General features: G+C 46.3%; 13 non-coding genes across 13 annotated transcripts; all 13 read left to right on the plus strand.

Moving 5' to 3' along the window:
- Positions 1-448: 448 nt before the first annotated feature.
- Positions 449-639, plus strand: LOC142273127 (U2 spliceosomal RNA). Its single transcript, XR_012737875.1, has one exon. It is a non-coding gene; the product is annotated as a U2 spliceosomal RNA (small nuclear RNA).
- A 1387-nt stretch (positions 640-2026) lies between these two features.
- LOC142273128 (U2 spliceosomal RNA) lies at positions 2027-2217 on the plus strand. The gene has a single exon (XR_012737876.1). It is a non-coding gene; the product is annotated as a U2 spliceosomal RNA (small nuclear RNA).
- A 1387-nt stretch (positions 2218-3604) lies between these two features.
- On the plus strand, positions 3605-3795 carry LOC142273129 (U2 spliceosomal RNA). Its single transcript, XR_012737877.1, has one exon. It is a non-coding gene; the product is annotated as a U2 spliceosomal RNA (small nuclear RNA).
- A 1387-nt stretch (positions 3796-5182) lies between these two features.
- On the plus strand, positions 5183-5373 carry LOC142273130 (U2 spliceosomal RNA). The gene has a single exon (XR_012737878.1). It is a non-coding gene; the product is annotated as a U2 spliceosomal RNA (small nuclear RNA).
- Positions 5374-6760: 1387 nt separating this feature from the next.
- Positions 6761-6951, plus strand: LOC142272913 (U2 spliceosomal RNA). The gene has a single exon (XR_012737703.1). It is a non-coding gene; the product is annotated as a U2 spliceosomal RNA (small nuclear RNA).
- Positions 6952-8338: 1387 nt separating this feature from the next.
- LOC142272914 (U2 spliceosomal RNA) lies at positions 8339-8529 on the plus strand. The gene has a single exon (XR_012737704.1). It is a non-coding gene; the product is annotated as a U2 spliceosomal RNA (small nuclear RNA).
- Positions 8530-9915: 1386 nt separating this feature from the next.
- On the plus strand, positions 9916-10100 carry LOC142273037 (U2 spliceosomal RNA). The gene has a single exon (XR_012737815.1). It is a non-coding gene; the product is annotated as a U2 spliceosomal RNA (small nuclear RNA).
- Positions 10101-11487: 1387 nt separating this feature from the next.
- On the plus strand, positions 11488-11678 carry LOC142272915 (U2 spliceosomal RNA). Its single transcript, XR_012737705.1, has one exon. It is a non-coding gene; the product is annotated as a U2 spliceosomal RNA (small nuclear RNA).
- A 1387-nt stretch (positions 11679-13065) lies between these two features.
- LOC142272916 (U2 spliceosomal RNA) lies at positions 13066-13256 on the plus strand. Its single transcript, XR_012737706.1, has one exon. It is a non-coding gene; the product is annotated as a U2 spliceosomal RNA (small nuclear RNA).
- Positions 13257-14643: 1387 nt separating this feature from the next.
- LOC142272917 (U2 spliceosomal RNA) lies at positions 14644-14834 on the plus strand. Its single transcript, XR_012737707.1, has one exon. It is a non-coding gene; the product is annotated as a U2 spliceosomal RNA (small nuclear RNA).
- Positions 14835-16221: 1387 nt separating this feature from the next.
- On the plus strand, positions 16222-16412 carry LOC142272919 (U2 spliceosomal RNA). Its single transcript, XR_012737709.1, has one exon. It is a non-coding gene; the product is annotated as a U2 spliceosomal RNA (small nuclear RNA).
- A 1387-nt stretch (positions 16413-17799) lies between these two features.
- LOC142272921 (U2 spliceosomal RNA) lies at positions 17800-17990 on the plus strand. Its single transcript, XR_012737710.1, has one exon. It is a non-coding gene; the product is annotated as a U2 spliceosomal RNA (small nuclear RNA).
- Positions 17991-19377: 1387 nt separating this feature from the next.
- On the plus strand, positions 19378-19568 carry LOC142272922 (U2 spliceosomal RNA). The gene has a single exon (XR_012737711.1). It is a non-coding gene; the product is annotated as a U2 spliceosomal RNA (small nuclear RNA).
- The last annotated feature ends 448 nt before the right edge of the window (positions 19569-20016 follow it).

The following is a 20016-nucleotide window of genomic DNA, read 5'->3' on the forward strand; positions in this document are numbered from 1 at the left end:
GGTGGTAGGGGGATGACAGGAGAAGGGAAGCGGGTGGTGAGAAAGGTACAGAGGGCAGGGTTTGGGGGCTGGGAAGGAAAGGGAAAAGATTAGGGTTTGGGGATGATGAAAGGGCTTTCTACGGGTAAGGATGGCAAAGGGTGGCAGTGACGGAAAGTCAGGCAACCTGTCCTGTCCGTCTTTTTGTATCGTGAATTGGAAAGACTGCAAGGGGGAGGGGAGTTGCTTGCGCCCTAAAGGAGGAGTTATTCAGATTCATTGCAGTGGGCGGCGGCTGCAAAACGCACCATTCTTCTTGTTTTTGCTCTGCAAAGCAGCCTTTTCAAGGGTTGGCTTGGGTGACAAAATGTCTTGTGTAGGCGTGGGTTTGTCTCCCTCTCGCTCTCTCTCCCTAAGATGTGTCCGGCATAGGCCAGGGTGCCACTCGAGGCCCAAACCAATTCTGGTTATCGCTTCTCGGCCTTTTGGCTAAGATCAAGTGTAGTATCTGTTCTTATCAGTTTAATATCTGATACGTCCCCTATCTGGGGACCATATATTAAATGGATTTTTAGAACAGGGAGATGGAAAAAGAGCTTGCTCTGTCCACTCCACGCATTGACCTGGTATTGCAGTACCTCCAGGAACGGTGCACCCCTTCTTAACCCAGTTTCCAAAAGCAGAACTCAATTCACCTGATTCATATTAGCCCGATTTAATGAATTGGAAGAAAGCATACGTCTTCATATGCACCTCAATTTGGCCCATTCACTTTTCACACTTCCTCCTTTTGTTTTTTATCTTTCACACTTTTGACTTTCTTTATTCATCCAAATAGCAAACTCATCACCACTCAACCTGACCAACTCGGCTATGTCCCCGTGCTGCAGTTCTCTGTCTTATCTAGATCATTTGCAATTGAATGGAATAGATCCCTTTTGGACAAAGTGGATTCACCTGCTGCTGCAGTGACCACAGGTGTGATAAGATCTAGAATTGGCATCTGGTGCGATCTCTCCGCTTCCACTCCAAAGAAAGTTACCTGTTTATTCCTATCATGCATTGGTTTTTGGGGTTTTCTTTGAGTAATGATGATCTCTTTAGTAGTCTGTTGGCGCCCTCTCCTGGAGGAATAGTTTGCTTGCTCTTGGACATTCTAAAAGAGAGGTCATGATAGACATTGAGCTTCTGAGCTCAATTGGGGACAGTCATGGGTGATGAATGTTTGCAACCTACTGCGAAGCCTCATACCGCAATATAAGGAACGTCAAATACTAAGAAAGGGCGGCCTATGAAAGAATTACTACTTTCAATAAGTACACTTAAACGGCTAATTGGGAATAGAAAAACTGTAAAAAGCCCTCTGAGAAAGCCCCCCTCTAACCTTTGATAGTAAGCTTTTCTGTAGTCTGCCTGTTGATGTATTTTCCGTTTGAACTGTGCACAACATGAAGAGACGGAACACTGGCGGCTTGTCACAATGCCCCCCGATGACATCACAATAGCGCTGCTGCCTAGAAAACAAGCTGCGCAGAAGAAGTTGTTCTTTGGGTGGGAGGGTGGGCTAGTGGAAGGAGGGGGCAATCTCTTTTTTTCCCGGGTGGTAGGGGGATGACAGGAGAAGGGAAGCGGGTGGTGAGAAAGGTACAGAGGGCAGGGTTTGGGGGCTGGGAAGGAAAGGGAAAAGATTAGGGTTTGGGGATGATGAAAGGGCTTTCTACGGGTAAGGATGGCAAAGGGTGGCAGTGACGGAAAGTCAGGCAACCTGTCCTGTCCGTCTTTTTGTATCGTGAATTGGAAAGACTGCAAGGGGGAGGGGAGTTGCTTGCGCCCTAAAGGAGGAGTTATTCAGATTCATTGCAGTGGGCGGCGGCTGCAAAACGCACCATTCTTCTTGTTTTTGCTCTGCAAAGCAGCCTTTTCAAGGGTTGGCTTGGGTGACAAAATGTCTTGTGTAGGCGTGGGTTTGTCTCCCTCTCGCTCTCTCTCCCTAAGATGTGTCCGGCATAGGCCAGGGTGCCACTCGAGGCCCAAACCAATTCTGGTTATCGCTTCTCGGCCTTTTGGCTAAGATCAAGTGTAGTATCTGTTCTTATCAGTTTAATATCTGATACGTCCCCTATCTGGGGACCATATATTAAATGGATTTTTAGAACAGGGAGATGGAAAAAGAGCTTGCTCTGTCCACTCCACGCATTGACCTGGTATTGCAGTACCTCCAGGAACGGTGCACCCCTTCTTAACCCAGTTTCCAAAAGCAGAACTCAATTCACCTGATTCATATTAGCCCGATTTAATGAATTGGAAGAAAGCATACGTCTTCATATGCACCTCAATTTGGCCCATTCACTTTTCACACTTCCTCCTTTTGTTTTTTATCTTTCACACTTTTGACTTTCTTTATTCATCCAAATAGCAAACTCATCACCACTCAACCTGACCAACTCGGCTATGTCCCCGTGCTGCAGTTCTCTGTCTTATCTAGATCATTTGCAATTGAATGGAATAGATCCCTTTTGGACAATGTGGATTCACCTGCTGCTGCAGTGACCACAGGTGTGATAAGATCTAGAATTGGCATCTGGTGCGATCTCTCCGCTTCCACTCCAAAGAAAGTTACCTGTTTATTCCTATCATGCATTGGTTTTTGGGGTTTTCTTTGAGTAATGATGATCTCTTTAGTAGTCTGTTGGCGCCCTCTCCTGGAGGAATAGTTTGCTTGCTCTTGGACATTCTAAAAGAGAGGTCATGATAGACATTGAGCTTCTGAGCTCAATTGGGGACAGTCATGGGTGATGAATGTTTGCAACCTACTGCGAAGCCTCATACCGCAATATAAGGAACGTCAAATACTAAGAAAGGGCGGCCTATGAAAGAATTACTACTTTCAATAAGTACACTTAAACGGCTAATTGGGAATAGAAAAACTGTAAAAAGCCCTCTGAGAAAGCCCCCCTCTAACCTTTGATAGTAAGCTTTTCTGTAGTCTGCCTGTTGATGTATTTTCCGTTTGAACTGTGCACAACATGAAGAGACGGAACACTGGCGGCTTGTCACAATGCCCCCCGATGACATCACAATAGCGCTGCTGCCTAGAAAACAAGCTGCGCAGAAGAAGTTGTTCTTTGGGTGGGAGGGTGGGCTAGTGGAAGGAGGGGGCAATCTCTTTTTTTCCCGGGTGGTAGGGGGATGACAGGAGAAGGGAAGCGGGTGGTGAGAAAGGTACAGAGGGCAGGGTTTGGGGGCTGGGAAGGAAAGGGAAAAGATTAGGGTTTGGGGATGATGAAAGGGCTTTCTACGGGTAAGGATGGCTAAGGGTGGCAGTGACGGAAAGTCAGGCAACCTGTCCTGTCCGTCTTTTTGTATCGTGAATTGGAAAGACTGCAAGGGGGAGGGGAGTTGCTTGCGCCCTAAAGGAGGAGTTATTCAGATTCATTGCAGTGGGCGGCGGCTGCAAAACGCACCATTCTTCTTGTTTTTGCTCTGCAAAGCAGCCTTTTCAAGGGTTGGCTTGGGTGACAAAATGTCTTGTGTAGGCGTGGGTTTGTCTCCCTCTCGCTCTCTCTCCCTAAGATGTGTCCGGCATAGGCCAGGGTGCCACTCGAGGCCCAAACCAATTCTGGTTATCGCTTCTCGGCCTTTTGGCTAAGATCAAGTGTAGTATCTGTTCTTATCAGTTTAATATCTGATACGTCCCCTATCTGGGGACCATATATTAAATGGATTTTTAGAACAGGGAGATGGAAAAAGAGCTTGCTCTGTCCACTCCACGCATTGACCTGGTATTGCAGTACCTCCAGGAACGGTGCACCCCTTCTTAACCCAGTTTCCAAAAGCAGAACTCAATTCACCTGATTCATATTAGCCCGATTTAATGAATTGGAAGAAAGCATACGTCTTCATATGCACCTCAATTTGGCCCATTCACTTTTCACACTTCCTCCTTTTGTTTTTTATCTTTCACACTTTTGACTTTCTTTATTCATCCAAATAGCAAACTCATCACCACTCAACCTGACCAACTCGGCTATGTCCCCGTGCTGCAGTTCTCTGTCTTATCTAGATCATTTGCAATTGAATGGAATAGATCCCTTTTGGACAAAGTGGATTCACCTGCTGCTGCAGTGACCACAGGTGTGATAAGATCTAGAATTGGCATCTGGTGCGATCTCTCCGCTTCCACTCCAAAGAAAGTTACCTGTTTATTCCTATCATGCATTGGTTTTTGGGGTTTTCTTTGAGTAATGATGATCTCTTTAGTAGTCTGTTGGCGCCCTCTCCTGGAGGAATAGTTTGCTTGCTCTTGGACATTCTAAAAGAGAGGTCATGATAGACATTGAGCTTCTGAGCTCAATTGGGGACAGTCATGGGTGATGAATGTTTGCAACCTACTGCGAAGCCTCATACCGCAATATAAGGAACGTCAAATACTAAGAAAGGGCGGCCTATGAAAGAATTACTACTTTCAATAAGTACACTTAAACGGCTAATTGGGAATAGAAAAACTGTAAAAAGCCCTCTGAGAAAGCCCCCCTCTAACCTTTGATAGTAAGCTTTTCTGTAGTCTGCCTGTTGATGTATTTTCCGTTTGAACTGTGCACAACATGAAGAGACGGAACACTGGCGGCTTGTCACAATGCCCCCCGATGACATCACAATAGCGCTGCTGCCTAGAAAACAAGCTGCGCAGAAGAAGTTGTTCTTTGGGTGGGAGGGTGGGCTAGTGGAAGGAGGGGGCAATCTCTTTTTTTCCCGGGTGGTAGGGGGATGACAGGAGAAGGGAAGCGGGTGGTGAGAAAGGTACAGAGGGCAGGGTTTGGGGGCTGGGAAGGAAAGGGAAAAGATTAGGGTTTGGGGATGATGAAAGGGCTTTCTACGGGTAAGGATGGCAAAGGGTGGCAGTGACGGAAAGTCAGGCAACCTGTCCTGTCCGTCTTTTTGTATCGTGAATTGGAAAGACTGCAAGGGGGAGGGGAGTTGCTTGCGCCCTAAAGGAGGAGTTATTCAGATTCATTGCAGTGGGCGGCGGCTGCAAAACGCACCATTCTTCTTGTTTTTGCTCTGCAAAGCAGCCTTTTCAAGGGTTGGCTTGGGTGACAAAATGTCTTGTGTAGGCGTGGGTTTGTCTCCCTCTCGCTCTCTCTCCCTAAGATGTGTCCGGCATAGGCCAGGGTGCCACTCGAGGCCCAAACCAATTCTGGTTATCGCTTCTCGGCCTTTTGGCTAAGATCAAGTGTAGTATCTGTTCTTATCAGTTTAATATCTGATACGTCCCCTATCTGGGGACCATATATTAAATGGATTTTTAGAACAGGGAGATGGAAAAAGAGCTTGCTCTGTCCACTCCACGCATTGACCTGGTATTGCAGTACCTCCAGGAACGGTGCACCCCTTCTTAACCCAGTTTCCAAAAGCAGAACTCAATTCACCTGATTCATATTAGCCCGATTTAATGAATTGGAAGAAAGCATACGTCTTCATATGCACCTCAATTTGGCCCATTCACTTTTCACACTTCCTCCTTTTGTTTTTTATCTTTCACACTTTTGACTTTCTTTATTCATCCAAATAGCAAACTCATCACCACTCAACCTGACCAACTCGGCTATGTCCCCGTGCTGCAGTTCTCTGTCTTATCTAGATCATTTGCAATTGAATGGAATAGATCCCTTTTGGACAAAGTGGATTCACCTGCTGCTGCAGTGACCACAGGTGTGATAAGATCTAGAATTGGCATCTGGTGCGATCTCTCCGCTTCCACTCCAAAGAAAGTTACCTGTTTATTCCTATCATGCATTGGTTTTTGGGGTTTTCTTTGAGTAATGATGATCTCTTTAGTAGTCTGTTGGCGCCCTCTCCTGGAGGAATAGTTTGCTTGCTCTTGGACATTCTAAAAGAGAGGTCATGATAGACATTGAGCTTCTGAGCTCAATTGGGGACAGTCATGGGTGATGAATGTTTGCAACCTACTGCGAAGCCTCATACCGCAATATAAGGAACGTCAAATACTAAGAAAGGGCGGCCTATGAAAGAATTACTACTTTCAATAAGTACACTTAAACGGCTAATTGGGAATAGAAAAACTGTAAAAAGCCCTCTGAGAAAGCCCCCCTCTAACCTTTGATAGTAAGCTTTTCTGTAGTCTGCCTGTTGATGTATTTTCCGTTTGAACTGTGCACAACATGAAGAGACGGAACACTGGCGGCTTGTCACAATGCCCCCCGATGACATCACAATAGCGCTGCTGCCTAGAAAACAAGCTGCGCAGAAGAAGTTGTTCTTTGGGTGGGAGGGTGGGCTAGTGGAAGGAGGGGGCAATCTCTTTTTTTCCCGGGTGGTAGGGGGATGACAGGAGAAGGGAAGCGGGTGGTGAGAAAGGTACAGAGGGCAGGGTTTGGGGGCTGGGAAGGAAAGGGAAAAGATTAGGGTTTGGGGATGATGAAAGGGCTTTCTACGGGTAAGGATGGCAAAGGGTGGCAGTGACGGAAAGTCAGGCAACCTGTCCTGTCCGTCTTTTTGTATCGTGAATTGGAAAGACTGCAAGGGGGAGGGGAGTTGCTTGCGCCCTAAAGGAGGAGTTATTCAGATTCATTGCAGTGGGCGGCGGCTGCAAAACGCACCATTCTTCTTGTTTTTGCTCTGCAAAGCAGCCTTTTCAAGGGTTGGCTTGGGTGACAAAATGTCTTGTGTAGGCGTGGGTTTGTCTCCCTCTCGCTCTCTCTCCCTAAGATGTGTCCGGCATAGGCCAGGGTGCCACTCGAGGCCCAAACCAATTCTGGTTATCGCTTCTCGGCCTTTTGGCTAAGATCAAGTGTAGTATCTGTTCTTATCAGTTTAATATCTGATACGTCCCCTATCTGGGGACCATATATTAAATGGATTTTTAGAACAGGGAGATGGAAAAAGAGCTTGCTCTGTCCACTCCACGCATTGACCTGGTATTGCAGTACCTCCAGGAACGGTGCACCCCTTCTTAACCCAGTTTCCAAAAGCAGAACTCAATTCACCTGATTCATATTAGCCCGATTTAATGAATTGGAAGAAAGCATACGTCTTCATATGCACCTCAATTTGGCCCATTCACTTTTCACACTTCCTCCTTTTGTTTTTTATCTTTCACACTTTTGACTTTCTTTATTCATCCAAATAGCAAACTCATCACCACTCAACCTGACCAACTCGGCTATGTCCCCGTGCTGCAGTTCTCTGTCTTATCTAGATCATTTGCAATTGAATGGAATAGATCCCTTTTGGACAAAGTGGATTCACCTGCTGCTGCAGTGACCACAGGTGTGATAAGATCTAGAATTGGCATCTGGTGCGATCTCTCCGCTTCCACTCCAAAGAAAGTTACCTGTTTATTCCTATCATGCATTGGTTTTTGGGGTTTTCTTTGAGTAATGATGATCTCTTTAGTAGTCTGTTGGCGCCCTCTCCTGGAGGAATAGTTTGCTTGCTCTTGGACATTCTAAAAGAGAGGTCATGATAGACATTGAGCTTCTGAGCTCAATTGGGGACAGTCATGGGTGATGAATGTTTGCAACCTACTGCGAAGCCTCATACCGCAATATAAGGAACGTCAAATACTAAGAAAGGGCGGCCTATGAAAGAATTACTACTTTCAATAAGTACACTTAAACGGCTAATTGGGAATAGAAAAACTGTAAAAAGCCCTCTGAGAAAGCCCCCCTCTAACCTTTGATAGTAAGCTTTTCTGTAGTCTGCCTGTTGATGTATTTTCCGTTTGAACTGTGCACAACATGAAGAGACGGAACACTGGCGGCTTGTCACAATGCCCCCCGATGACATCACAATAGCGCTGCTGCCTAGAAAACAAGCTGCGCAGAAGAAGTTGTTCTTTGGGTGGGAGGGTGGGCTAGTGGAAGGAGGGGGCAATCTCTTTTTTTCCCGGGTGGTAGGGGGATGACAGGAGAAGGGAAGCGGGTGGTGAGAAAGGTACAGAGGGCAGGGTTTGGGGGCTGGGAAGGAAAGGGAAAAGATTAGGGTTTGGGGATGATGAAAGGGCTTTCTACGGGTAAGGATGGCAAAGGGTGGCAGTGACGGAAAGTCAGGCAACCTGTCCTGTCCGTCTTTTTGTATCGTGAATTGGAAAGACTGCAAGGGGGAGGGGAGTTGCTTGCGCCCTAAAGGAGGAGTTATTCAGATTCATTGCAGTGGGCGGCGGCTGCAAAACGCACCATTCTTCTTGTTTTTGCTCTGCAAAGCAGCCTTTTCAAGGGTTGGCTTGGGTGACAAAATGTCTTGTGTAGGCGTGGGTTTGTCTCCCTCTCGCTCTCTCTCCCTAAGATGTGTCCGGCATAGGCCAGGGTGCCACTCGAGGCCCAAACCAATTCTGGTTATCGCTTCTCGGCCTTTTGGCTAAGATCAAGTGTAGTATCTGTTCTTATCAGTTTAATATCTGATACGTCCCCTATCTGGGGACCATATATTAAATGGATTTTTAGAACAGGGAGATGGAAAAAGAGCTTGCTCTGTCCACTCCACGCATTGACCTGGTATTGCAGTACCTCCAGGAACGGTGCACCCCTTCTTAACCCAGTTTCCAAAAGCAGAACTCAATTCACCTGATTCATATTAGCCCGATTTAATGAATTGGAAGAAAGCATACGTCTTCATATGCACCTCAATTTGGCCCATTCACTTTTCACACTTCCTCCTTTTGTTTTTTATCTTTCACACTTTTGACTTTCTTTATTCATCCAAATAGCAAACTCATCACCACTCAACCTGACCAACTCGGCTATGTCCCCGTGCTGCAGTTCTCTGTCTTATCTAGATCATTTGCAATTGAATGGAATAGATCCCTTTGGACAAAGTGGATTCACCTGCTGCTGCAGTGACCACAGGTGTGATAACATCTAGAATTGGCATCTGGTGCGATCTCTCCGCTTCCACTCCAAAGAAAGTTACCTGTTTATTCCTATCATGCATTGGTTTTTGGGGTTTTCTTTGAGTAATGATGATCTCTTTAGTAGTCTGTTGGCGCCCTCTCCTGGAGGAATAGTTTGCTTGCTCTTGGACATTCTAAAAGAGAGGTCATGATAGACATTGAGCTTCTGAGCTCAATTGGGGACAGTCATGGGTGATGAATGTTTGCAACCTACTGCGAAGCCTCATACCGCAATATAAGGAACGTCAAATACTAAGAAAGGGCGGCCTATGAAAGAATTACTACTTTCAATAAGTACACTTAAACGGCTAATTGGGAATAGAAAAACTGTAAAAAGCCCTCTGAGAAAGCCCCCCTCTAACCTTTGATAGTAAGCTTTTCTGTAGTCTGCCTGTTGATGTATTTTCCGTTTGAACTGTGCACAACATGAAGAGACGGAACACTGGCGGCTTGTCACAATGCCCCCCGATGACATCACAATAGCGCTGCTGCCTAGAAAACAAGCTGCGCAGAAGAAGTTGTTCTTTGGGTGGGAGGGTGGGCTAGTGGAAGGAGGGGGCAATCTCTTTTTTTCCCGGGTGGTAGGGGGATGACAGGAGAAGGGAAGCGGGTGGTGAGAAAGGTACAGAGGGCAGGGTTTGGGGGCTGGGAAGGAAAGGGAAAAGATTAGGGTTTGGGGATGATGAAAGGGCTTTCTACGGGTAAGGATGGCAAAGGGTGGCAGTGACGGAAAGTCAGGCAACCTGTCCTGTCCGTCTTTTTGTATCGTGAATTGGAAAGACTGCAAGGGGGAGGGGAGTTGCTTGCGCCCTAAAGGAGGAGTTATTCAGATTCATTGCAGTGGGCGGCGGCTGCAAAACGCACCATTCTTCTTGTTTTTGCTCTGCAAAGCAGCCTTTTCAAGGGTTGGCTTGGGTGACAAAATGTCTTGTGTAGGCGTGGGTTTGTCTCCCTCTCGCTCTCTCTCCCTAAGATGTGTCCGGCATAGGCCAGGGTGCCACTCGAGGCCCAAACCAATTCTGGTTATCGCTTCTCGGCCTTTTGGCTAAGATCAAGTGTAGTATCTGTTCTTATCAGTTTAATATCTGATACGTCCCCTATCTGGGGACCATATATTAAATGGATTTTTAGAACAGGGAGATGGAAAAAGAGCTTGCTCTGTCCACTCCACGCATTGACCTGCAGTACCTCCAGGAACGGTGCACCCCTTCTTAACCCAGTTTCCAAAAGCAGAACTCAATTCACCTGATTCATATTAGCCCGATTTAATGAATTGGAAGAAAGCATACGTCTTCATATGCACCTCAATTTGGCCCATTCACTTTTCACACTTCCTCCTTTTGTTTTTTATCTTTCACACTTTTGACTTTCTTTATTCATCCAAATAGCAAACTCATCACCACTCAACCTGACCAACTCGGCTATGTCCCCGTGCTGCAGTTCTCTGTCTTATCTAGATCATTTGCAATTGAATGGAATAGATCCCTTTTGGACAAAGTGGATTCACCTGCTGCTGCAGTGACCACAGGTGTGATAAGATCTAGAATTGGCATCTGGTGCGATCTCTCCGCTTCCACTCCAAAGAAAGTTACCTGTTTATTCCTATCATGCATTGGTTTTTGGGGTTTTCTTTGAGTAATGATGATCTCTTTAGTAGTCTGTTGGCGCCCTCTCCTGGAGGAATAGTTTGCTTGCTCTTGGACATTCTAAAAGAGAGGTCATGATAGACATTGAGCTTCTGAGCTCAATTGGGGACAGTCATGGGTGATGAATGTTTGCAACCTACTGCGAAGCCTCATACCGCAATATAAGGAACGTCAAATACTAAGAAAGGGCGGCCTATGAAAGAATTACTACTTTCAATAAGTACACTTAAACGGCTAATTGGGAATAGAAAAACTGTAAAAAGCCCTCTGAGAAAGCCCCCCTCTAACCTTTGATAGTAAGCTTTTCTGTAGTCTGCCTGTTGATGTATTTTCCGTTTGAACTGTGCACAACATGAAGAGACGGAACACTGGCGGCTTGTCACAATGCCCCCCGATGACATCACAATAGCGCTGCTGCCTAGAAAACAAGCTGCGCAGAAGAAGTTGTTCTTTGGGTGGGAGGGTGGGCTAGTGGAAGGAGGGGGCAATCTCTTTTTTTCCCGGGTGGTAGGGGGATGACAGGAGAAGGGAAGCGGGTGGTGAGAAAGGTACAGAGGGCAGGGTTTGGGGGCTGGGAAGGAAAGGGAAAAGATTAGGGTTTGGGGATGATGAAAGGGCTTTCTACGGGTAAGGATGGCAAAGGGTGGCAGTGACGGAAAGTCAGGCAACCTGTCCTGTCCGTCTTTTTGTATCGTGAATTGGAAAGACTGCAAGGGGGAGGGGAGTTGCTTGCGCCCTAAAGGAGGAGTTATTCAGATTCATTGCAGTGGGCGGCGGCTGCAAAACGCACCATTCTTCTTGTTTTTGCTCTGCAAAGCAGCCTTTTCAAGGGTTGGCTTGGGTGACAAAATGTCTTGTGTAGGCGTGGGTTTGTCTCCCTCTCGCTCTCTCTCCCTAAGATGTGTCCGGCATAGGCCAGGGTGCCACTCGAGGCCCAAACCAATTCTGGTTATCGCTTCTCGGCCTTTTGGCTAAGATCAAGTGTAGTATCTGTTCTTATCAGTTTAATATCTGATACGTCCCCTATCTGGGGACCATATATTAAATGGATTTTTAGAACAGGGAGATGGAAAAAGAGCTTGCTCTGTCCACTCCACGCATTGACCTGGTATTGCAGTACCTCCAGGAACGGTGCACCCCTTCTTAACCCAGTTTCCAAAAGCAGAACTCAATTCACCTGATTCATATTAGCCCGATTTAATGAATTGGAAGAAAGCATACGTCTTCATATGCACCTCAATTTGGCCCATTCACTTTTCACACTTCCTCCTTTTGTTTTTTATCTTTCACACTTTTGACTTTCTTTATTCATCCAAATAGCAAACTCATCACCACTCAACCTGACCAACTCGGCTATGTCCCCGTGCTGCAGTTCTCTGTCTTATCTAGATCATTTGCAATTGAATGGAATAGATCCCTTTTGGACAAAGTGGATTCACCTGCTGCTGCAGTGACCACAGGTGTGATAAGATCTAGAATTGGCATCTGGTGCGATCTCTCCGCTTCCACTCCAAAGAAAGTTACCTGTTTATTCCTATCATGCATTGGTTTTTGGGGTTTTCTTTGAGTAATGATGATCTCTTTAGTAGTCTGTTGGCGCCCTCTCCTGGAGGAATAGTTTGCTTGCTCTTGGACATTCTAAAAGAGAGGTCATGATAGACATTGAGCTTCTGAGCTCAATTGGGGACAGTCATGGGTGATGAATGTTTGCAACCTACTGCGAAGCCTCATACCGCAATATAAGGAACGTCAAATACTAAGAAAGGGCGGCCTATGAAAGAATTACTACTTTCAATAAGTACACTTAAATGGCTAATTGGGAATAGAAAAACTGTAAAAAGCCCTCTGAGAAAGCCCCCCTCTAACCTTTGATAGTAAGCTTTTCTGTAGTCTGCCTGTTGATGTATTTTCCGTTTGAACTGTGCACAACATGAAGAGACGGAACACTGGCGGCTTGTCACAATGCCCCCCGATGACATCACAATAGCGCTGCTGCCTAGAAAACAAGCTGCGCAGAAGAAGTTGTTCTTTGGGTGGGAGGGTGGGCTAGTGGAAGGAGGGGGCAATCTCTTTTTTTCCCGGGTGGTAGGGGGATGACAGGAGAAGGGAAGCGGGTGGTGAGAAAGGTACAGAGGGCAGGGTTTGGGGGCTGGGAAGGAAAGGGAAAAGATTAGGGTTTGGGGATGATGAAAGGGCTTTCTACGGGTAAGGATGGCAAAGGGTGGCAGTGACGGAAAGTCAGGCAACCTGTCCTGTCCGTCTTTTTGTATCGTGAATTGGAAAGACTGCAAGGGGGAGGGGAGTTGCTTGCGCCCTAAAGGAGGAGTTATTCAGATTCATTGCAGTGGGCGGCGGCTGCAAAACGCACCATTCTTCTTGTTTTTGCTCTGCAAAGCAGCCTTTTCAAGGGTTGGCTTGGGTGACAAAATGTCTTGTGTAGGCGTGGGTTTGTCTCCCTCTCGCTCTCTCTCCCTAAGATGTGTCCGGCATAGGCCAGGGTGCCACTCGAGGCCCAAACCAATTCTGGTTATCGCTTCTCGGCCTTTTGGCTAAGATCAAGTGTAGTATCTGTTCTTATCAGTTTAATATCTGATACGTCCCCTATCTGGGGACCATATATTAAATGGATTTTTAGAACAGGGAGATGGAAAAAGAGCTTGCTCTGTCCACTCCACGCATTGACCTGGTATTGCAGTACCTCCAGGAACGGTGCACCCCTTCTTAACCCAGTTTCCAAAAGCAGAACTCAATTCACCTGATTCATATTAGCCCGATTTAATGAATTGGAAGAAAGCATACGTCTTCATATGCACCTCAATTTGGCCCATTCACTTTTCACACTTCCTCCTTTTGTTTTTTATCTTTCACACTTTTGACTTTCTTTATTCATCCAAATAGCAAACTCATCACCACTCAACCTGACCAACTCGGCTATGTCCCCGTGCTGCAGTTCTCTGTCTTATCTAGATCATTTGCAATTGAATGGAATAGATCCCTTTTGGACAAAGTGGATTCACCTGCTGCTGCAGTGACCACAGGTGTGATAAGATCTAGAATTGGCATCTGGTGCGATCTCTCCGCTTCCACTCCAAAGAAAGTTACCTGTTTATTCCTATCATGCATTGGTTTTTGGGGTTTTCTTTGAGTAATGATGATCTCTTTAGTAGTCTGTTGGCGCCCTCTCCTGGAGGAATCGTTTGCTTGCTCTTGGACATTCTAAAAGAGAGGTCATGATAGACATTGAGCTTCTGAGCTCAATTGGGGACAGTCATGGGTGATGAATGTTTGCAACCTACTGCGAAGCCTCATACCGCAATATAAGGAACGTCAAATACTAAGAAAGGGCGGCCTATGAAAGAATTACTACTTTCAATAAGTACACTTAAACGGCTAATTGGGAATAGAAAAACTGTAAAAAGCCCTCTGAGAAAGCCCCCCTCTAACCTTTGATAGTAAGCTTTTCTGTAGTCTGCCTGTTGATGTATTTTCCGTTTGAACTGTGCACAACATGAAGAGACGGAACACTGGCGGCTTGTCACAATGCCCCCCGATGACATCACAATAGCGCTGCTGCCTAGAAAACAAGCTGCGCAGAAGAAGTTGTTCTTTGGGTGGGAGGGTGGGCTAGTGGAAGGAGGGGGCAATCTCTTTTTTTCCCGGGTGGTAGGGGGATGACAGGAGAAGGGAAGCGGGTGGTGAGAAAGGTACAGAGGGCAGGGTTTGGGGGCTGGGAAGGAAAGGGAAAAGATTAGGGTTTGGGGATGATGAAAGGGCTTTCTACGGGTAAGGATGGCAAAGGGTGGCAGTGACGGAAAGTCAGGCAACCTGTCCTGTCCGTCTTTTTGTATCGTGAATTGGAAAGACTGCAAGGGGGAGGGGAGTTGCTTGCGCCCTAAAGGAGGAGTTATTCAGATTCATTGCAGTGGGCGGCGGCTGCAAAACGCACCATTCTTCTTGTTTTTGCTCTGCAAAGCAGCCTTTTCAAGGGTTGGCTTGGGTGACAAAATGTCTTGTGTAGGCGTGGGTTTGTCTCCCTCTCGCTCTCTCTCCCTAAGATGTGTCCGGCATAGGCCAGGGTGCCACTCGAGGCCCAAACCAATTCTGGTTATCGCTTCTCGGCCTTTTGGCTAAGATCAAGTGTAGTATCTGTTCTTATCAGTTTAATATCTGATACGTCCCCTATCTGGGGACCATATATTAAATGGATTTTTAGAACAGGGAGATGGAAAAAGAGCTTGCTCTGTCCACTCCACGCATTGACCTGGTATTGCAGTACCTCCAGGAACGGTGCACCCCTTCTTAACCCAGTTTCCAAAAGCAGAACTCAATTCACCTGATTCATATTAGCCCGATTTAATGAATTGGAAGAAAGCATACGTCTTCATATGCACCTCAATTTGGCCCATTCACTTTTCACACTTCCTCCTTTTGTTTTTTATCTTTCACACTTTTGACTTTCTTTATTCATCCAAATAGCAAACTCATCACCACTCAACCTGACCAACTCGGCTATGTCCCCGTGCTGCAGTTCTCTGTCTTATCTAGATCATTTGCAATTGAATGGAATAGATCCCTTTTGGACAAAGTGGATTCACCTGCTGCTGCAGTGACCACAGGTGTGATAAGATCTAGAATTGGCATCTGGTGCGATCTCTCCGCTTCCACTCCAAAGAAAGTTACCTGTTTATTCCTATCATGCATTGGTTTTTGGGGTTTTCTTTGAGTAATGATGATCTCTTTAGTAGTCTGTTGGCGCCCTCTCCTGGAGGAATAGTTTGCTTGCTCTTGGACATTCTAAAAGAGAGGTCATGATAGACATTGAGCTTCTGAGCTCAATTGGGGACAGTCATGGGTGATGAATGTTTGCAACCTACTGCGAAGCCTCATACCGCAATATAAGGAACGTCAAATACTAAGAAAGGGCGGCCTATGAAAGAATTACTACTTTCAATAAGTACACTTAAACGGCTAATTGGGAATAGAAAAACTGTAAAAAGCCCTCTGAGAAAGCCCCCCTCTAACCTTTGATAGTAAGCTTTTCTGTAGTCTGCCTGTTGATGTATTTTCCGTTTGAACTGTGCACAACATGAAGAGACGGAACACTGGCGGCTTGTCACAATGCCCCCCGATGACATCACAATAGCGCTGCTGCCTAGAAAACAAGCTGCGCAGAAGAAGTTGTTCTTTGGGTGGGAGGGTGGGCTAGTGGAAGGAGGGGGCAATCTCTTTTTTTCCCGGGTGGTAGGGGGATGACAGGAGAAGGGAAGCGGGTGGTGAGAAAGGTACAGAGGGCAGGGTTTGGGGGCTGGGAAGGAAAGGGAAAAGATTAGGGTTTGGGGATGATGAAAGGGCTTTCTACGGGTAAGGATGGCAAAGGGTGGCAGTGACGGAAAGTCAGGCAACCTGTCCTGTCCGTCTTTTTGTATCGTGAATTGGAAAGACTGCAAGGGGGAGGGGAGTTGCTTGCGCCCTAAAGGAGGAGTTATTCAGATTCATTGCAGTGGGCGGCGGCTGCAAAACGCACCATTCTTCTTGTTTTTGCTCTGCAAAGCAGCCTTTTCAAGGGTTGGCTTGGGTGACAAAATGTCTTGTGTAGGCGTGGGTTTGTCTCCCTCTCGCTCTCTCTCCCTAAGATGTGTCCGGCATAGGCCAGGGTGCCACTCGAGGCCCAAACCAATTCTGGTTATCGCTTCTCGGCCTTTTGGCTAAGATCAAGTGTAGTATCTGTTCTTATCAGTTTAATATCTGATACGTCCCCTATCTGGGGACCATATATTAAATGGATTTTTAGAACAGGGAGATGGAAAAAGAGCTTGCTCTGTCCACTCCACGCATTGACCTGGTATTGCAGTACCTCCAGGAACGGTGCACCCCTTCTTAACCCAGTTTCCAAAAGCAGAACTCAATTCACCTGATTCATATTAGCCCGATTTAATGAATTGGAAGAAAGCATACGTCTTCATATGCACCTCAATTTGGCCCATTCACTTTTCACACTTCCTCCTTTTGTTTTTTATCTTTCACACTTTTGACTTTCTTTATTCATCCAAATAGCAAACTCATCACCACTCAACCTGACCAACTCGGCTATGTCCCCGTGCTGCAGTTCTCTGTCTTATCTAGATCATTTGCAATTGAATGGAATAGATCCCTTTTGGACAAAGTGGATTCACCTGCTGCTGCAGTGACCACAGGTGTGATAAGATCTAGAATTGGCATCTGGTGCGATCTCTCCGCTTCCACTCCAAAGAAAGTTACCTGTTTATTCCTATCATGCATTGGTTTTTGGGGTTTTCTTTGAGTAATGATGATCTCTTTAGTAGTCTGTTGGCGCCCTCTCCTGGAGGAATAGTTTGCTTGCTCTTGGACATTCTAAAAGAGAGGTCATGATAGACATTGAGCTTCTGAGCTCAATTGGGGACAGTCATGGGTGATGAATGTTTGCAACCTACTGCGAAGCCTCATACCGCAATATAAGGAACGTCAAATACTAAGAAAGGGCGGCCTATGAAAGAATTACTACTTTCAATAAGTACACTTAAACGGCTAATTGGGAATAGAAAAACTGTAAAAAGCCCTCTGAGAAAGCCCCCCTCTAACCTTTGATAGTAAGCTTTTCTGTAGTCTGCCTGTTGATGTATTTTCCGTTTGAACTGTGCACAACATGAAGAGACGGAACACTGGCGGCTTGTCACAATGCCCCCCGATGACATCACAATAGCGCTGCTGCCTAGAAAACAAGCTGCGCAGAAGAAGTTGTTCTTTGGGTGGGAGGGTGGGCTAGTGGAAGGAGGGGGCAATCTCTTTTTTTCCCGGGTGGTAGGGGGATGACAGGAGAAGGGAAGCGGGTGGTGAGAAAGGTACAGAGGGCAGGGTTTGGGGGCTGGGAAGGAAAGGGAAAAGATTAGGGTTTGGGGATGATGAAAGGGCTTTCTACGGGTAAGGATGGCAAAGGGTGGCAGTGACGGAAAGTCAGGCAACCTGTCCTGTCCGTCTTTTTGTATCGTGAATTGGAAAGACTGCAAGGGGGAGGGGAGTTGCTTGCGCCCTAAAGGAGGAGTTATTCAGATTCATTGCAGTGGGCGGCGGCTGCAAAACGCACCATTCTTCTTGTTTTTGCTCTGCAAAGCAGCCTTTTCAAGGGTTGGCTTGGGTGACAAAATGTCTTGTGTAGGCGTGGGTTTGTCTCCCTCTCGCTCTCTCTCCCTAAGATGTGTCCGGCATAGGCCAGGGTGCCACTCGAGGCCCAAACCAATTCTGGTTATCGCTTCTCGGCCTTTTGGCTAAGATCAAGTGTAGTATCTGTTCTTATCAGTTTAATATCTGATACGTCCCCTATCTGGGGACCATATATTAAATGGATTTTTAGAACAGGGAGATGGAAAAAGAGCTTGCTCTGTCCACTCCACGCATTGACCTGGTATTGCAGTACCTCCAGGAACGGTGCACCCCTTCTTAACCCAGTTTCCAAAAGCAGAACTCAATTCACCTGATTCATATTAGCCCGATTTAATGAATTGGAAGAAAGCATACGTCTTCATATGCACCTCAATTTGGCCCATTCACTTTTCACACTTCCTCCTTTTGTTTTTTATCTTTCACACTTTTGACTTTCTTTATTCATCCAAATAGCAAACTCATCACCACTCAACCTGACCAACTCGGCTATGTCCCCGTGCTGCAGTTCTCTGTCTTATCTAGATCATTTGCAATTGAATGGAATAGATCCCTTTTGGACAAAGTGGATTCACCTGCTGCTGCAGTGACCACAGGTGTGATAAGATCTAGAATTGGCATCTGGTGCGATCTCTCCGCTTCCACTCCAAAGAAAGTTACCTGTTTATTCCTATCATGCATTGGTTTTTGGGGTTTTCTTTGAGTAATGATGATCTCTTTAGTAGTCTGTTGGCGCCCTCTCCTGGAGGAATAGTTTGCTTGCTCTTGGACATTCTAAAAGAGAGGTCATGATAGACATTGAGCTTCTGAGCTCAATTGGGGACAGTCATGGGTGATGAATGTTTGCAACCTACTGCGAAGCCTCATACCGCAATATAAGGAACGTCAAATACTAAGAAAGGGCGGCCTATGAAAGAATTACTACTTTCAATAAGTACACTTAAACGGCTAATTGGGAATAGAAAAACTGTAAAAAGCCCTCTGAGAAAGCCCCCCTCTAACCTTTGATAGTAAGCTTTTCTGTAGTCTGCCTGTTGATGTATTTTCCGTTTGAACTGTGCACAACATGAAGAGACGGAACACTGGCGGCTTGTCACAATGCCCCCCGATGACATCACAATAGCGCTGCTGCCTAGAAAACAAGCTGCGCAGAAGAAGTTGTTCTTTGGGTGGGAGGGTGGGCTAGTGGAAGGAGGGGGCAATCTCTTTTTTTCCCGGGTGGTAGGGGGATGACAGGAGAAGGGAAGCGGGTGGTGAGAAAGGTACAGAGGGCAGGGTTTGGGGGCTGGGAAGGAAAGGGAAAAGATTAGGGTTTGGGGATGATGAAAGGGCTTTCTACGGGTAAGGATGGCAAAGGGTGGCAGTGACGGAAAGTCAGGCAACCTGTCCTGTCCGTCTTTTTGTATCGTGAATTGGAAAGACTGCAAGGGGGAGGGGAGTTGCTTGCGCCCTAAAGGAGGAGTTATTCAGATTCATTGCAGTGGGCGGCGGCTGCAAAACGCACCATTCTTCTTGTTTTTGCTCTGCAAAGCAGCCTTTTCAAGGGTTGGCTTGGGTGACAAAATGTCTTGTGTAGGCGTGGGTTTGTCTCCCTCTCGCTCTCTCTCCCTAAGATGTGTCCGGCATAGGCCAGGGTGCCACTCGAGGCCCAAACCAATTCTGGTTATCGCTTCTCGGCCTTTTGGCTAAGATCAAGTGTAGTATCTGTTCTTATCAGTTTAATATCTGATACGTCCCCTATCTGGGGACCATATATTAAATGGATTTTTAGAACAGGGAGATGGAAAAAGAGCTTGCTCTGTCCACTCCACGCATTGACCTGGTATTGCAGTACCTCCAGGAACGGTGCACCCCTTCTTAACCCAGTTTCCAAAAGCAGAACTCAATTCACCTGATTCATATTAGCCCGATTTAATGAATTGGAAGAAAGCATACGTCTTCATATGCACCTCAATTTGGCCCATTCACTTTTCACACTTCCTCCTTTTGTTTTTTATCTTTCACACTTTTGACTTTCTTTATTCATCCAAATAGCAAACTCATCACCACTCAACCTGACCAACTCGGCTATGTCCCCGTGCTGCAGTTCTCTGTCTTATCTAGATCATTTGCAATTGAATGGAATAGATCCCTTTTGGACAAAGTGGATTCACCTGCTGCTGCAGTGACCACAGGTGTGATAAGATCTAGAATTGGCATCTGGTGCGATCTCTCCGCTTCCACTCCAAAGAAAGTTACCTGTTTATTCCTATCATGCATTGGTTTTTGGGGTTTTCTTTGAGTAATGATGATCTCTTTAGTAGT

Source organism: Anomaloglossus baeobatrachus, unplaced genomic scaffold, assembly GCF_048569485.1.
Source record: "Anomaloglossus baeobatrachus isolate aAnoBae1 unplaced genomic scaffold, aAnoBae1.hap1 Scaffold_357, whole genome shotgun sequence".
Lineage (NCBI taxonomy): Eukaryota > Metazoa > Chordata > Amphibia > Anura > Aromobatidae > Anomaloglossus > Anomaloglossus baeobatrachus.